Source organism: Microcaecilia unicolor, chromosome 4 (genome assembly GCF_901765095.1).
Source record: "Microcaecilia unicolor chromosome 4, aMicUni1.1, whole genome shotgun sequence".
In the NCBI taxonomy this organism is placed as follows: domain Eukaryota; kingdom Metazoa; phylum Chordata; class Amphibia; order Gymnophiona; family Siphonopidae; genus Microcaecilia; species Microcaecilia unicolor.
Genome location: NC_044034.1, coordinates 258337679 through 258354091, shown reverse-complemented (window position 1 = coordinate 258354091; position 16413 = coordinate 258337679).

Below are 16413 nucleotides of genomic sequence, written 5' to 3'. Positions count from 1 at the left end.
TTTTAACTGCAAGCATCAAATATAACTGAATAAAAGTAGTAACATTTGTGAAATTATTACTTCGGTTAAAGTAAATATGACAAATATTTCCTGTACTTCTTTACAAGTAAAAATGATAAAACTTTTACTTAAGTACAGTAATTAGTTGCATTTATGTAGGGAGTCTTTTATTAGCCACGGTACCATTTTTAGCTCGCGTTAGAAATCAACTGGTGGTAAACACCAAGACACATATAGGAATATAATGGGTGTCTCGGCTTTTACCACCAGCTTATTTCTACCGCAAGCTAATAAAAATTCCCCTTAGTTACTATCAGGCTTATTTTTGAAAGGGATCGCCGACGATCTTCCGACACAAATCGGGAGACCGCCGGCGATCTCTCAATCCTGGCCAAATCGGTATTATCAAAAGCCGATTTTGGCCGGCCCCAATTGCTTTTTCATTGCGGCACCGGCCAACCTTCAAGGGGGCGTGTTGGGAGGATAGCGAAGGCAGGAAGGGAGGTGGAGCAGGGCGGGGTTACAAGATGGCCGGCTTCACCTTATTATGAAAAAAAAACGTTGGCTCAAACGAGTATTTCGCCGGGCGGACTTGGTCCATGTATTTTTAGGACCAAGTCCCAAAAAAGAGCCCCAAATGACCAGATGACCACCGGAGGGAAGCGGGGATCACCTCCTCTTACTCCCCAAGTGGTCACCAACCCCATCCCACAAAAAAAAAAAATTAAAACATTTTTTGCCAGCCTGTATGCCAGCCTCAAATGTCATACCCAGCTCCCTGACAGCAGTATGCAGGTCCCTGGAGCAGTTTTTAGTGGGTGCACTGCACTTCAGGCAGGTGGACCCAGGCCCATCCCCCCCTACCTGTTACACTTGTGGTGGTTAATGTTGAGCCCTCCAAAATCCCCCAAAACCCACTGTACCCACATGTAGGTGCCCCCTTCACCCCTTAGGGCTATGGTAATGGTGTAGACTTGTGGGCAGTGGGGTTTGGGGGGGGGGGCTCAGCACACAAGGGAAGGGTGTTATGCACCTGGAAGCTAATTTTTTTTTTTTTTAAAGATTTTTTAAGTGCCCCCTAGGGTGCCTGGTTGGTGTCCTGGCATGTCAGGGGGGCCAGTGCACTACAAATGCTGGCTCCTCCCATGGCCAAATGCCTTGCATTTCGCCAGGTTTGAGATGGCCAGGTCCGGTTTCCATTATGGCTGAAAATCGGACCCGGCCATCAGCCTGCGATTCTATTCTAAACCCGGCGAGCGATTTGGCTGGTGCCAAGCATATTTCGAAAATACGCTTGGCTCCACCCGCTTATGGTGCCGGGCCCGAAGATGGCCGGCCATCAATTTCGCCGGCGCTGTTCGATTATTCCCCTCCACACAACACTGTATGTATCCAAATAAGATATAAATTGATTATTAATGTATCCTTCCATTATTTTAGTAAATAGTGGGATGGCTGTATAAGAGCAAATCTACTGAAACACTGTGAGCACTATGCCCAGCCATCCATGTGACTATATGGACCTATATGACATACATGGTCCTATATATTTGGCGGTATCCAGCATTAAGAACCTGATTGTAATGTGCAAATCCAGACATTTCCTCTATAAAAACTCTAAGACATTGTGGAGACATCCAATCTAACAGAAGAATAACAACTCTTTTTTACTGGACAGAAGCTGCTGATACGGTCACAGTGTTCCAGGACAGTCAAGCTGTTATCAGAATTGACACAGGTTGTTACCAGAATGGATGTCAATGTAGGAGGTTGTTATCAGAATGGATATCAATGTAGCAAGCTGTTATCAGAATTGATGCTACTGCAGGACACTTGGAGCTACTTGTTTATGTTCTTCAAGAACAGAACATTCATCAGTAATATAGATAAGGCAGATCTTGCCAGGGTTAGTGGCTGTATGCTAACACCATATCTGAGCGGCAAGATCTGCATTGGAACAGACTGATATCTGAAAAACTATATCAGGTTGTATGTGTGCCAAGCATCCTTGCATAGTGCCATGGGGTTATACTTTAGAGTCTAGCTAGGGATATGCATACCTTTACTGTAAGCTATTTCTATGATGTTTGTCTTTATTCCTGTTTATATTATTTGCTGGTACTGTAAAAAAAAAAAAAAACCCTGTTTTTATAGTATTTGAGTGTGGAGCTAGTTTCTTTTATTAAGTTGATGCAGTGGGCTTGGATCTAAGGATAAGAGGTAAGACATTTACTTTTGACACTTCCCTAACCAATGCTAGTTGGGTTGGGACCCATTTTTGTTATAACTTACACTAAGTATCAGGTACCCCAATAACACCCCAAAACAAAGTGTATCTGTTTTGTTCCTATAGATTTGGAGGTTCCACTGAGATAGTTATCTTGATAAGTAGATAAGCTATTAATTAATTTGCACCACAATATCAAATTCTATGCTCTAAGGGTTGCAGCTCACTTGTTAGCTGTCATTTAGCAGCATTAGCCAAGCTTTTAGGGGTTTTAGATTGCTTCCGAGTAGCTTATTATCTTTGTTTATAGTTAACTGGGAGCATGTTTACATAATAATCTTGCCTCTGACATGCTTTCCAGACTTAAATATTTGAGTACAGTTTCACTTCTGCTAAGTGATAGAACAGTTTAATAAGCTGTTCAAAGCATGAGAGCTATGTTTTAAACTCAGAGACAGCCTGCTTTATGTGTTCAAAGGCATGGGTGCACAGTCCCATATGGTTACACAAAATGTGTACAGGGAATTAGATCTACAGCATGTGATCAGAAAACATTTTACTGTCATTGACAGACTGCCTTCTAATATGCATATTCAGAATCCTCTCAGCTAGCTGGAACAGGTCTTAATGCAGCTTGTCTTTCATTTGAAAATTGCAAGAATTATTTTCTTAACCCTGACATCCATTCAGTTTATTATCTGTATTTCCATCAAATGAAACTTTGAAGGAAAATACCATCATGTTCTGTATAAGCATGCATTATGGAGATCAGCTTTAACACTGATATTCCTTACATGACTGCATCCCTTAAATTATGATGTTATTCTCTAACATTACAATATGATTCCCAAGCAAACATTTATAACTGGTCTAGTTGTTCAAACAAGTGCTAAAAATGTTAGCACGCTCTTAGCGCTGCTTAGTAAACAGGGCCCCTAGTGCCTTGTGAATAAGAGGTGGTAGGTGCTCCCACATTAACTCTATGCAATTGCTGCATATTAATGACAACATTAGTGCATGACCTGCAATAAAGTATTGAAAAAAAACCCTCATAAGTGCTGCATTAAATTTGGGCTTAGTGCATGGGAAAATACCACATGAAAAGGCATTAAGTCCAGATTATACTGTACATAGGTGGAATTCAATAGAACACAAGGCAGGCCAGGAGTCCAAGAAATTCTTTATTGAAAACAACTCGACATGGCATCAGGGGTTTGACATAACACTAATAAATAAAAATATAAATCAAAATGAATGAAATTCATTAAAATTATTTAAAATGATATAATAAATTTTAAATTGGCATGCAGGAAACTTTAAAACTGCCACCATACATATGTGCAAACAAAATATGATGAAATATAATCCTGAGGTTCCAAACATAAGATGATTTTAAAACCAAGTTAAAAACCAATAAGTATAAGTGCAGTGATTGGAGAACACCATAATGTAAAGAGGATAAAGAAATATGTATCACAAACAAATGCAGACAAACAGAATGCATGTTGTGAAGCAAGGCATAATGATGGAATGAAACAAGCAATATATGCATAGATTATAAAATATGTGACAAATGGAAATTTACACCTACCCTAGCACTTGTAGATGGGGCATAGGCTGGCTCCCATTTCTGGCTAGATTCTATACATGGCACATAAAAATTTGGCACCAAAAAATACCTATGCAAGTGATATTCTGTAAGTCATGCCTAAAGGTTGGTGCAGTTTTGGAATAAATGCTTAAGCAGAGAGATCATATGTAAATTTAAATGCATCAAAAAATACTCAATGGGAAATCAAACTGATAAAATATCAATGCTACCCATTAACACCAACCTCAAGCTGCCAATCTTTCACAGTATTCTTGAGAATGTAACAAAATATTAAACAATAGAAACCTCAAAGCTTCCCAATGAGGACATCCAATAATGAATAACAGTACCACCACTTGGTACACCTCAACTGCAAATGGAGCAGGATAATATCATTGGTTTCATAATAAATTAAGGGGGGAAAAAGAACCAATTAAAAAACATTCCTTCTAATGGAGAAAAGCCATTGGTTCCAAAACATCCCCCTTAGCTCTCATAAAAATATGGAACTGTGAAAGAGTGTGCTTAAATAATTAATAATATATTAATAGCAAGCAATAATAATTAATAGCAATCAAACTATAAATTGAACCCCCACCCCAAAAAATTGTTAAATAAACAACAGGCCTTTATAAAAAAAAAGGCATATCAGAGAATGGTGCACCAATTTGAGCTTATCCATAGTAAGATAGTAAATAACGGCAGATAAAGATCTGTACACTCCATCCAGTCTGCCCAACAAGATAAACTCATTTTACATGGTATGTGATACTTTATATGTATACCCGAGTTTGATTTGTCCTTGCCTTTCTCAGGGTACAGACCGTAGAAGTCTGCCCAGTACTGTTCTTGTACTAAGTTCTGAAGCTAACGTCGCAGCCCCTTAAAATTTACACTCCAGCCCATCCCTATCTATTCAGTCACGATCAGGGTGTAGACCGTAGAAGTCTGCCCTGCTCCCGTTTTGTTTCCCAATTAGCAGTGTCGCCACCCAATCTCCGCTAAGATTCCTTGGAACCATTCTTTCTAAACAGGATTCCTTAGTGTTTATCCCACGCATGTTTGAAATCCATTACCGTTTTCATCTCCACCACACCCCGCGGGAGGACATTCCACATATCCACCACCCTCTCCATGAAAAAATACTTCCTGACATTAGTCCTGAGTCTGCCTCCCTTCAACCTCAATTCATGTCCTCTAGTTCTACCAGCTTCCCGTCCCGTATCCAACTAGAGAAAATTGGTAGAGAAATGGCAGAAGCCAATATATGAAATAGAAGTTTAATCACTTCTCTAGCTGGATAAGCTCAGGGGCCCTTTTACAAAAGTGCGCTGAAAAATGACCTGCTGTAGTGTAGAGGCATGTTTTGGGTGCACGCAGAATCATTTTTCTGCACATCTGTAAAAAGTACTTTATAAAAGTTTTGCAAATTTTTGTGATCTAAGAAAGAGAAAGATTGTATATAATCCATTTATCTAGTTGAGATTGTTTTCCTCTAATATTGTATTAATGTACAGTCATCTCTGTATTACTGTTTGCAAGTGACCCTTGTAAAATGAAAAATTATAAATAAATGATTAAAATATAAAATTTTTGCCAAAAATGGACACGCGGCAAAATGAAAATTGCCACGCATCCATTTTGAGTCTGAGACCTCACCACCAACCATTGACCTAGCAGTAAAGTCTTATGTGGTAATTGGGCAGTAGTGACCTACTTGTGCCAAATGCCACCAGGCGTGCATCCAAAAATAAAAATTATTTTTCAGCTGCACGTATCGGACATGCGGCAAAAATTAAATTACCGCAAGAGCCACATGGTAGCCGTGCAGTAACTCCATTTTGGTACACATTGGGCATGCGTAGACACACGGCTTAGTAAAAGGACCCCTCAAATTGGTGCAGCATTCTCTGATGTGTCTTTTTTTGATTCAGGCCTGTTGATTGCTTATTTAACAATTTTATGGGGGCTTCCCTTTATAGTTTGATTGCTATTATTAATTATTTAAGCACACTCTTTCACAGTTCCATATTTTTATGAGAGCTAGGGGGGATTTTTTAAACCAATGTTTTTTCTCCATTAGAAGGAGTTTATTAAATTGGTTCTTTTGTTCCCCCTTAATTTATTATGAAACCAATGATATTGTCCTGCACCATTTGCAACTGAAGTGTACCAGGTGGTGGTACTGTTATTCATTATTGGATTTCCTCACTGGGAAGCTTTGAGGTTTCTATTGTTTAATATTTTGTTACATTCTCAAGGAAACTGTGAAAGAATGGCAGCTTGAGGTACAAGCTGGTGTTAGATGCAGCCATTTGAAAATGTGGTGCAAATGCCCAAGTCTAAATTTACGCATGTAGCACTTATATTCTGTAATTACACGTGGGCCCTTTTTACCGCAGCTTTGTAAAAGGGCCTCTAAATTTTTTCTCCTCGTGAAGCCTTAGGGCTTTGTGAGATGCAGAGCAGTGAGGGAAAAAGACTAAAACATGCAAGTGCAACAAATGAAATGTATGTAAAATGCCCTTTAATAGTTCTAACAGTGAAAAAATATAATAGTTCAGCTGCAAATAATGGTGCCACAAAATATTTAAGACTTGACACGGATGTGTTTCTGCAAGGATGACTGCATCAGGAGACATATAATCCAATGATTATTCAACAAGGTTAAGGGGCCTCTTTACCAAACTGCGGGAAAGAGGGCCCTGCGCTGGCGGTGGGGACTGTTTTTCCCATGCACCATGGCCCTTTTTACTGGGTAAAAAAGCCCCCAGCACACATAGCCATGCGGTAAGAAAACAATTACCACATGGCCATGCAATGGGAAGCCCTTCCTGCCACCCATTGAGGTGGCAATAAGGGCTCTCACATTATCCTGGAGTTAACCGGGCAGCAGGCGTTTTTGCCCGATTACTGCTGGGTTACCGCCACACAAGCTATTTCCAGAGGTTTTCTCTTTCCCCACAGAAAAGGTGCACGCTCACTACTACTACTACTACTATTTAGCATTTCTATAGTGCTACAAGGCGTACGCAGCGCTGCACAAACATAGATGAAAGACAGTCCCTGCTCAAAGAGCTTACAATCTAACAGACAAAAAAAAAGTAAGCAAATCAAATCAATTAATGTGTACAGGAAGGAGGAGAGGAGGGTAGGTGGAGGCGGGTGGTTACAAGTGGTTATGAGTCAAAAGCAATGTTAAAGAGGTGGGCTTTCAGTCTAATTTTAAAGGTGGCCAAGGATGGGGCAAGACGTAGGGGCTCAGGAAGTTTATTCCAGGCATAGGGTGCAGCGAGACAGAAGGTGCGAAGTCTGGAGTTGGCAGTAGTGGAGAAGGGAACAGATAAGAAGGATTTATCCATGGAGCGGAGTGCACGGGAAGGGGTGTAGGGAAGGACGAGTGTGGCGAGATACTGGGGAGCAGCAGAGTGAGTACATTTATAGGTCAGTAGAAGTTTGAACAGGATGCGAAAACGGATAGGGAGCCAGTGAAGCGACTTGAGGAGAGGGATAGTATGAGTAAAGCGACCCTGGCGGAAGACAAGACGGGCAGCAGAGTTTTGAACTGATTGGAGAGGGGAGAGGTGACTAAGTGGGAGGCCAGCAAGAAGCAGATTGCAGTAGTCTAAACGAGAGGTGACAAGGGTGTGGATGAGGGTTTTGGTAGAGTGCTCGGAAAGAAAGGGGCGGATTTTAAGGATGTTGTAAAGAAAGAAACAACAGGTCTTGGCGATCTGCTAGATATGATCAGAGAAGGAGAGAGAAGAGTCAAAGATGACCCCAAGGTTTCGAGCTGAGGAGACAGGGAGAATGAGAGAGCCATCAACAGAAATAGGGGGGACTACTGCTGGCGGCCCCGTAGGGCCAGCACAGTCCCGAAAGAGCAAGCGGTAAGCCCACATTGGGCTTACCCCCACTCTGTTAAAAGGTCCCTTAGTGGTTAGCATCTAAAAATACTGGTGTGGATCAATACAACATTAAGAAGTTACATGACAGCTTGTGAGCTGTTGACAATAGTTTCCAAAATTATATTTCTCCTAACGCAGGCATCCTTGCCGAAACATGGCCATGTCAAGTCTTGTATATTTTGTGACACCGTTATTTGTAGTTGAAATATTATACAGTGCATTGTTTTCATTTTGGAATTATTAAAGGTAATTTTTACATAAGTTCCTTTTTTTTTTCCTCACTACTCTGCATCTCTCAGAGAATCAGTGAGTGTTGTTTCTTCCTTCTTTTTCTTGCCTTAAGGGCTTCGTCATAGGCACAAAATACAATAACATGGATGCAACACAGAAAGAAGATTACAAAAGCATGAGATTGATATGTCAATAGTATGTCCCAAAATGGGAAGGTAATATTGTAGACATATTTCTTTAGTGTAAATTCAGCAATTCCACTGAAGCTAAGATAATTTTAGGAGGAACTGATGTGATACGTTGATAGAGCAACAGAGAGTGACCGTTCCAAAACAGTAACAAAACAATCAAGGAATCTCGAAAGGTACAATACTGGCAAAAAATGAAGTATGATATTTAGTGGTTAATTTGAGAATTTTTGCTTCAGTTATGTTTTTTTTTTAATTAAGATGGGCAACTAAATTCTATATGAAGGTTTGTTGTATTTAAAGACAGTAAAACTCTCATCACAACCAGTTGTTTACAGTGTGGTTTTTAGCACAAAGCCGTTTTAAAGCTCAATTGTGCATTTTGCAGATAAAGTGGGAAAACTAACGGAAGGCTGTATTGTAAGCAGCGGTTGCTGTGGCAACCCCAGTTTCGAGAGCTGGTTCTCCATTACCACTTAATTTAGGCTTCCTAATTGCATTCCACTAAATCGGTAACGACAATATCTGCAGAGCAAAACTGCATGCCCAGTCTAGCGCAAACCTCTTTGAAACAGGCTTTTTGAAAGCCAGGAGCCATAAAAACTCAGCATGACGTGCAGCATATGAGAAGCCTGTAGTTCAAATGTACTGCTGCTTGCTTTCTCATCCTAAGTAACTTCACTCTGCTCCATACCAATCTATCAGTTCAGTCTACCTTAAAGATCATAAAGCTCTGCCATGTGGAAACTCATCTGTCCACCAACATATTGGTGCAGAATAGATTTAATTGTACTCCCAACCCGGTATCATGTCCATCTTATTTTACTACAGATCAGCAGGTAGCCCGTGTACACCCTGGCTTTCCTTGAGCTGCCCTTGTTCCACAGTGTGAGAAGAACAATACTTTCTCGGTTTAAATTATTTTGCCACTATTCAGCCGTACAGCAAGCTAGGCCGCCCATATGTGACCTAAAGGGAGCGTTGTCAGAACCACTACACATAAAAGCATTCCAATTATCGACCACACAGCTTTAATAGATGAGGCAACTCGTATGATAGCGTAAGTGATTCTGCCAGCGAGAAGCTCTTCGTCACTGTCAGATTAACTCTTGAGTTAAACTCTTGTAAATCAGTCACATTATGCCGCAGGTTGAGAAATAAACAGACCTATTATGTTTAGAATTCCAGAGCACTCTCCCTCAACATAAGTTACGCTGAGGGAAAAAATAAGTTCTATTGATCTGAATTTTGTCATCTTTATTATTTCGTACTTACTAATGCAGGTAATGGTGGAAAGATAGTAGATACCCATGGCTCAATTCTGAAATGCAAGTGCAGGGTCATGTGCAACCTCCTTCAAGCATAATGCTTCTTTTTGCACAAAGTACTGAAGTCATACAGTGTAGACTGATAAAAAACAAATGTTCAGTGGTTTGCAATTGATCATGTTTCCAGCACATACTTTACAAAAAGTGTCAATGTATGCATTTAGTTTAAAAAAAATGATATTCTTTACCATCTAATCTCCTGAGCACATAAAAAACAATAAGTTATAAATCAAACAGAAAGAATACAAATATTAATACAAAGCAGTAAGCATTTGTAGTAACCAGGAAATTTTGTTGTGCTACTCATCCCCACCATAACATTGACATTCGCACATCAGCCAGCCTTAATAAATGCTTAATTATAAATAATACCAAACAACATTTTCTTTTTGGAATAAAATTTGGCTGCAGCTTTATTTCCAAATAATCATAAATAACTCAATTCACTTAACAACCACTTAGTAACATGTCAATCAATATCTCGGTTAAATTCATATAGCGGTTTAATACTGTTAAGCCATTCGGTCACGAAACTGGCTCGGTTAAATTCATATAGCGGTTTAATACTGTTAAGCCATTCGGTCACGAAACTGGCTTACCTTCCCCAACTTACCCCCATCCCCCCATGTGACTTACGGTGCCGTCAAGCCACATCTCACTCATGGCGGTTCCGCCCCTGAGTTCTTTTCCATTTCATAACTTTCCCAATATTCATTTTAACCGCTTCTGGTGCCTGTAGCACCCTTTATCCAGGCACCCCCTTTTATTAAAAGCTGCTACCGATCCTCCCAAATACTACCCCCCACTCCCCCATGCCCCTCCTAAACTTCTCTAAAATTCAACCCCCAAAATCCCCATCTCCCACCAAAAACAGGGTGGGCCGGGACGGGTCCTTCAACTACCTTTCAACCACCCTCCCCCTCTCCTACCTAACTAACTATCCTTTTCAGCGCCAAATTCCTCCTATCCTGTCCTTTCCTTCCTAACCAATCCAATTCCTTTTCCTTCAACCAATCCCCTTTTCTTTCCCTTTGTTGCTGCCCTGCCAGCCTCCAATTAATTCACCCCACTACCCTCTCTTTTCCCTCCCCCCCACCCTTCATCAATCTAACTTGGCTGCTTCTGTCTCAGCCAATGTTATCACCCTCACTGATTAACAGTGAGGGTTTCCTTACGTGTTAACCTGGTCTCTCTGTTCATTTAAAAAGTGTTTTAAATAATGTTTTTAAGTTTTAAGGGGTCCTTTTACAAAGGTGCGCTGAAAAATGGCTTGCGTTAGTGTAGGCGTGGGTTTTGGGTACATGCCAATCCATTTTCAGCACGCCTGTGAAAAAGGCCTTTTTAAAATTTTTGCCAAAGATGGACGTGTGGCAAAATGAAAATTGCCGCACGTCCATTTTGGGTCTGAGACCTTACTCTCAGACATTGACCTAGCGGTAAAGACTCACGCAGTAACCAGGTGGTAATGACCTACGTGTGCCAAATGACATTTGGTGCGCGTCCGAAAATAAAAAATATTTTTCAGATGCGTGTATTGGACGCGCGCCAAAAATGAAATTACCGCAAGAGCCATGCAGTAGTCGGGCGGTAACTTCATTTGGCGTGTATTGGGCCCATGTAGATGCTTATCCAGCTTATAATCGAAAGACAAAAATGCCTATATTGCGACCTAAATCGGGAGATAGGCGTTTATCTCCCAAAAACGAATAATGCGGTATAATCGAAAGCCGAACTTGGACGTTTTCAACTGCACTCCATCGCGGAAGCGTACAAAGTTGACGGGGGCGTGTCGGAGGCATGGTGAAGGCGGGACTGGGGCGTGGTTATCACCCGAACAGAGATGGGCGCCTTTCGCCGATAATGGAAAAAAAGTATGCGTTTGTAGCTAGAATTTAGGGCACTTTTCCTGGACCCTGTTTTTTCACGAATAAGGCCCCAAAAAGTGCCCTAAATGACCAGATTACCACCAGAGGGAATCGGGGATGACCTCCCCTGACTCCCCCAGTGGTCACTAACCCCCTCCCACCACAAAAAATGATGTTTCACAACTTTTTATTTTCACCCTCAAATGTCATACCCACCTCCCTGGCAGCAGTATGCAGGTCCCTGGAGCAGTTGTTAGGGGGTGCAGTGGACTTCAGGCAGGTGGACCCAGGCCCATCCCCCCCCTACCTGTTACAATTGTGCTGCTTAATGCTTAGTCGTCCAACCCCCCCAAACCCACCGTACCCACATGTAGGTGCCCCCCTTCACCCCTTAGGGCTATAGTAATGGTGTAGACTTGTGGGCAGTGGGTTTTGAGGGGGATTTGGGGGGCTCAACACACAAGGGAAGGGTGCTATGCACCTGGGAGCTCTTTTACCTTTTTTTTTGTTTTTGTAAAAGTGCCCCCTAGGGTGCCCGGTTGGTGTCCTGGCATGTGAGGGGGACCAGTGCACTACGACTCCTGGCCCCTCCCACAAACAAATACCTTGGATTTATTCGTTTTTGAGCTGGGCGCTTTCATTTTCCATTATCACTGAAAAACAAAAACGCCCAGCTCACAAATTGTCGAATAAAACATGGACGTCTATTTTTTTCGAAAATACGGTTCGGTCCGCCCCTTCACGGACCCGTTCTCGGAGATAAACGCCCATGGAGATAGACGTTTTCATTCAATTATGCCCCTCCACGTGACTTAGTAAAAGGACTCCTAAGTTTATTATTCAGTTTTCTGGATTTTTGGTTCGAATGTAGATCACCATGATGTATCCCACAAATGGCAGCATAGCAAATATTCAATTAAAAAAGCCAATGAAAATAGTAAAACACATACATAAAAGAAAATAAAATTAGTCACATATACTATATACTATCCTGCTTATAATCGAAAGAGAAAAACACCTATATTGTGACCCAAATCGGGAGATAGACGTTTATCTCCCAAAAACGAATAAAGCGGTATAATCAAAAGCCGAATTTGGACGTTTTCAACTGCACTCCGTCGCGGATGCGGACAGCGTTGATGGGGGCGTGTTGAAGGCGTGGTGAAGGCGGAACTGGGGCGTGGTTATCTGCCGATCAGAGATGGGCGCCTTTCGCCGATAATGGAAAAAAAATATGCGTTTTTAGCGAGAATTTAGGGCACTTTTCCTGGACCCTGTTTTTCCACGAATAAGGCCCCAAAAAGTGCCCTAAATGACCAGATGACCACTGGAGGGAATCGGGGATGACCTCCCCTGGCTCCCCCAGTGGTCACAAACCCCCTCCCACCACAAAATATGCCGTTTCACAACTTTTTATTTTCACCCTCAAATGTCATACCCACCTCCCTGGCAGCAGTATGCAGGTCACTGGAGCAGTGGACTTCAGGCAGGTGGACCCAGGCTCATCCCCCCCCCCACCTGTTACACTTGTGCTGGTAAATGGGAGCCCTCCAAACCGCCCCCCAAACCCACTGTACCCACGTGTAGGTGCCCCCCTTCACCCCTTAGGGCTATAGTAATGGTGTAGACTTGTGGGCAGTGGGTTTTGAGGGGGATTTTGGGGGCTCAACACCCAAGGGAAGGGTGCTATGCACCTGGGAGCTGTTTTACCTTTTTTTTTTTTTTGTAAAAGTGCCCCCTAGGGTGCCCGGTTGGTGTCCTGGCATGTGAGGTGGACCGGTGCAGTACAAATCCTGGCCCCTCCCACGAATAAATGTCTTGGAGTTATTCGTTTTTGAGCTGGGCGTTTTCGGTTTCCATTATCACTGAAAAACAAAAACGCCCAGCTCAAAAAAAGATAAACGTCCATGTTTTTTCGAAAATACGATTCGGTCCGCCCCTTCACGGACCCGTTCTCGGAGATAAACGCCCATGGAGATAGGCGTTTCTGTTCGATTATGCTCCTCTATATATACTATAAGCTTCAGGAAATCATTCAAAACCCACCTCTTCAAAAAAGCTTATCCTACTGATCCAACATAAATCCCTGAACCCAGCAACACAAGATCATCTACGATCGTACTGGACAATTTATTATCCTCAACCCCATGACGCCTGAAACACTTCTACCTTTGACTATAACACAACCTTGTATTTGTTATCAACCATAATGGCAATCGCCACTACGATACTTTGTAAGCCACATTGAGCCTGCAAATAGGTGGGAAAATGTGGGGTATAAATGTAACAAATAAATAAATAAATAAATAAATAAATATTATGATCCTCCTAAAACACAAAAAAGACAGTGGATGTCATTTTAGAATTCTACATGTAAATAACAGCATGTGTAAATGCCAGTTTTAGAATGCTACCATTTACATGTAGAATTGCTATGGGATATAGATTCAAATGCGACATGTTCTACGTGTGGTTTGTGCAGTCCAAAGAATTATTCATGCATTTCTGATCTTGCATGGGAATACATGTGTATTAAAAAAAATCCTGTTGGGCTTTTGTTCTTCTTCCATGGCACGTATACATGACAGCTCGTTTCGGCCAGGGCTTGAAAAAGTGATCGAAGGGGTCTTGTTCTAAGCACCCTAGTAATTTGGGTGCATAATGTCTGTGCTAAAATGGCACTTACGCGCCAGAAAAGGGCTAAATGACAGGTATGTGCATAAGTGCACTTAGGCACAGTTCTATAACTTGGAGCCCAAGGGTCCTTTTTACTAAGCGGCGGGAATCCCACGGCAGTCTTACTGCATGCCAATCTGGAGCTACTGCCGGCCCAACGTGGGTGCCAGCGGTAGATCCACCCCCAGCGTGCTTCATTTCTGGTGCTAGCGGAAATATTTTAAAAAATATTTCTGCAGGTGCTAACCCGGTGGTAAGCTGGCATCACCACACACTGCCCGGTTACCGCCAAGTTATTGCCACCTCAATGGATGGTGGTAAGTGCTCCCTCCCTGCATGGCCACTCGATAAGTGAAATCTTACCACATGGCCATTTCATTTTTTGGCCTTTTTACCCACTGTGGTAAAAAGAGCCTCAGCACACGGGAAAAATGGCCTCTGTTCTTAGCACAGGGCTCTTTTACCGTAGCTTAGTAAAGGGGATCTTAAGTGTTCTAGTGCATAACTGCAAAGGAACATCCACATAGGAGGGGCATAAGCGGGTCATGGGTATGTCAGCAAAATGTGTACAACTTATAGTTGTTCACGTAGGATGCTACATTTAGGTCTGCACATTTACATCTGCCATTGACATGGTGTAAGTGGGTGTGCCTGAATGTTGGCGTGTAATTGCTGGCTTACATTAGTATTCTCTAATGAAGTTAGCACACAAATTTGGCATGACAAAATACCAGCTTAGCACTCAGATTTTAGGCACCTAAATTTTAGCATCCTTTATAGAATTGACTATGTTATATGTAAATGGGAATGATTAGCACTTAGACATGGAAAGCCCATCACTTGCATGAAGATGCTGCTGAGTGATGCTGTCTGATCTATTTATATAGCTTTATAGAATGGTTCCTCCAATTGCACATATAGGGAAATGTGTATTTCCCATGGTCCTATGCATATTTTACAAAAGGCTCCACATTCAGCAGGTTTTTGTAAAATAGGCTGCAAATTGTGAATATACCATTATAGATCCTCTATTTCCAATGCAGAAGAACTATGCAAAATGAGGCTTTAAGGGGGTAAATTTAAAATGGAGATCTTGTGCATAAGGGGACAAATTCTATATTTTGCACCTACAAAATTGGTGCCAAAAAAACAAGCTCAGTGCAATTCTATAAGGGGTATGCTTTCTCTATAGAATCACAATTAGTGCATATCCACGCCTAAATGTAGGCATTTGAAATTAGGCCTGATCATAGCAGAATTCTATACTTACATTTGTAAATTTTGGGAATGCCTCAAAAATGCCCCTAACCATACCCCCATACAGCTATGCATGGTAGAAGTTAGGTGCAATTTGAATACACGCATAACATTATAGGCACAGTCCAATCTGTGCCTGTTAATTAATCTAATTAGTGTTGATAATTAGTTGTTACCATCCAATTATCAGCGCAGATTGGCTCATTATTCAATTAAGTTACATACGTATACTGGGTGTGTGTCAGACTTGTGAGTTCTTGTACCAAGTAGAGCGCTGCTGAGCCCGGTACTCGGACCAGGTTCTGCTTGGCGGCCGGACAACCCTGGGTTTCACCTGCGCTGACCACTGTTCCCCAGAGGTTGAGCCCCTAGGTGCAGGCAGCCTGCAGGACTTATGAGACGGAGCTGGAAGCGGGGTGGTAAATGTATCGGCCAGACAGGCAGCAGGCAAGAGAGTGATCCAGGTACAAGCAAAGTCAATAGGCAGGCAGCAGGCAGGGGAGTAATCCAGGTATAGGCAATGTCAAAAGGCAAACAGCAGGCAGGGGAGTAATCCAGGTACAGGCAATGTCAATAGGCAAACAACAGGCAAGAGAGTAATCCAGGTACAGGCACAGGTAAAGTCAGTAGGCAGGCAGCAGGCAAGAGAGTAATACAGGTACAGGCAAAGTCAGCAACAAGGGACAAGTAGATACGAAGCAAACAATTGAGCAACATCTACCAAAGTAGAAGCTGAAGCATGGAGTCAAGGAAGAGCTCAGCTGATAAAGTGCTGGCGTCTGACATCAGCAGGAACCAGCAGGGAGAAGGAGCAGAGCCATAGGACAAGAGCAGGGGAAGGAGGAACTGGAAGACCAATGGGAGAGAAGCAAGGGAAGCCAGGCAGAGGGAGAGCAGACACAGATGGATGGAAGCAAAGCAATCAAGGAGCCTGGAAGCCAGGCAGAGAGAGACCAGACACAGGTGCATGGAAGCAAAGCAATTAAGGAGCCTGCAACCACCGCTCTCTGAACAAACCCAGAGAAGAACTACACACACATGGCTCAGGGCAGTGCCAGTCAAGTGTGCATGTCGATGGGACCCCGCACAGCCCGAGGACGCCGCTTGCGTTGAGGTAGGGAACATGACAGTGTGCACCCAAT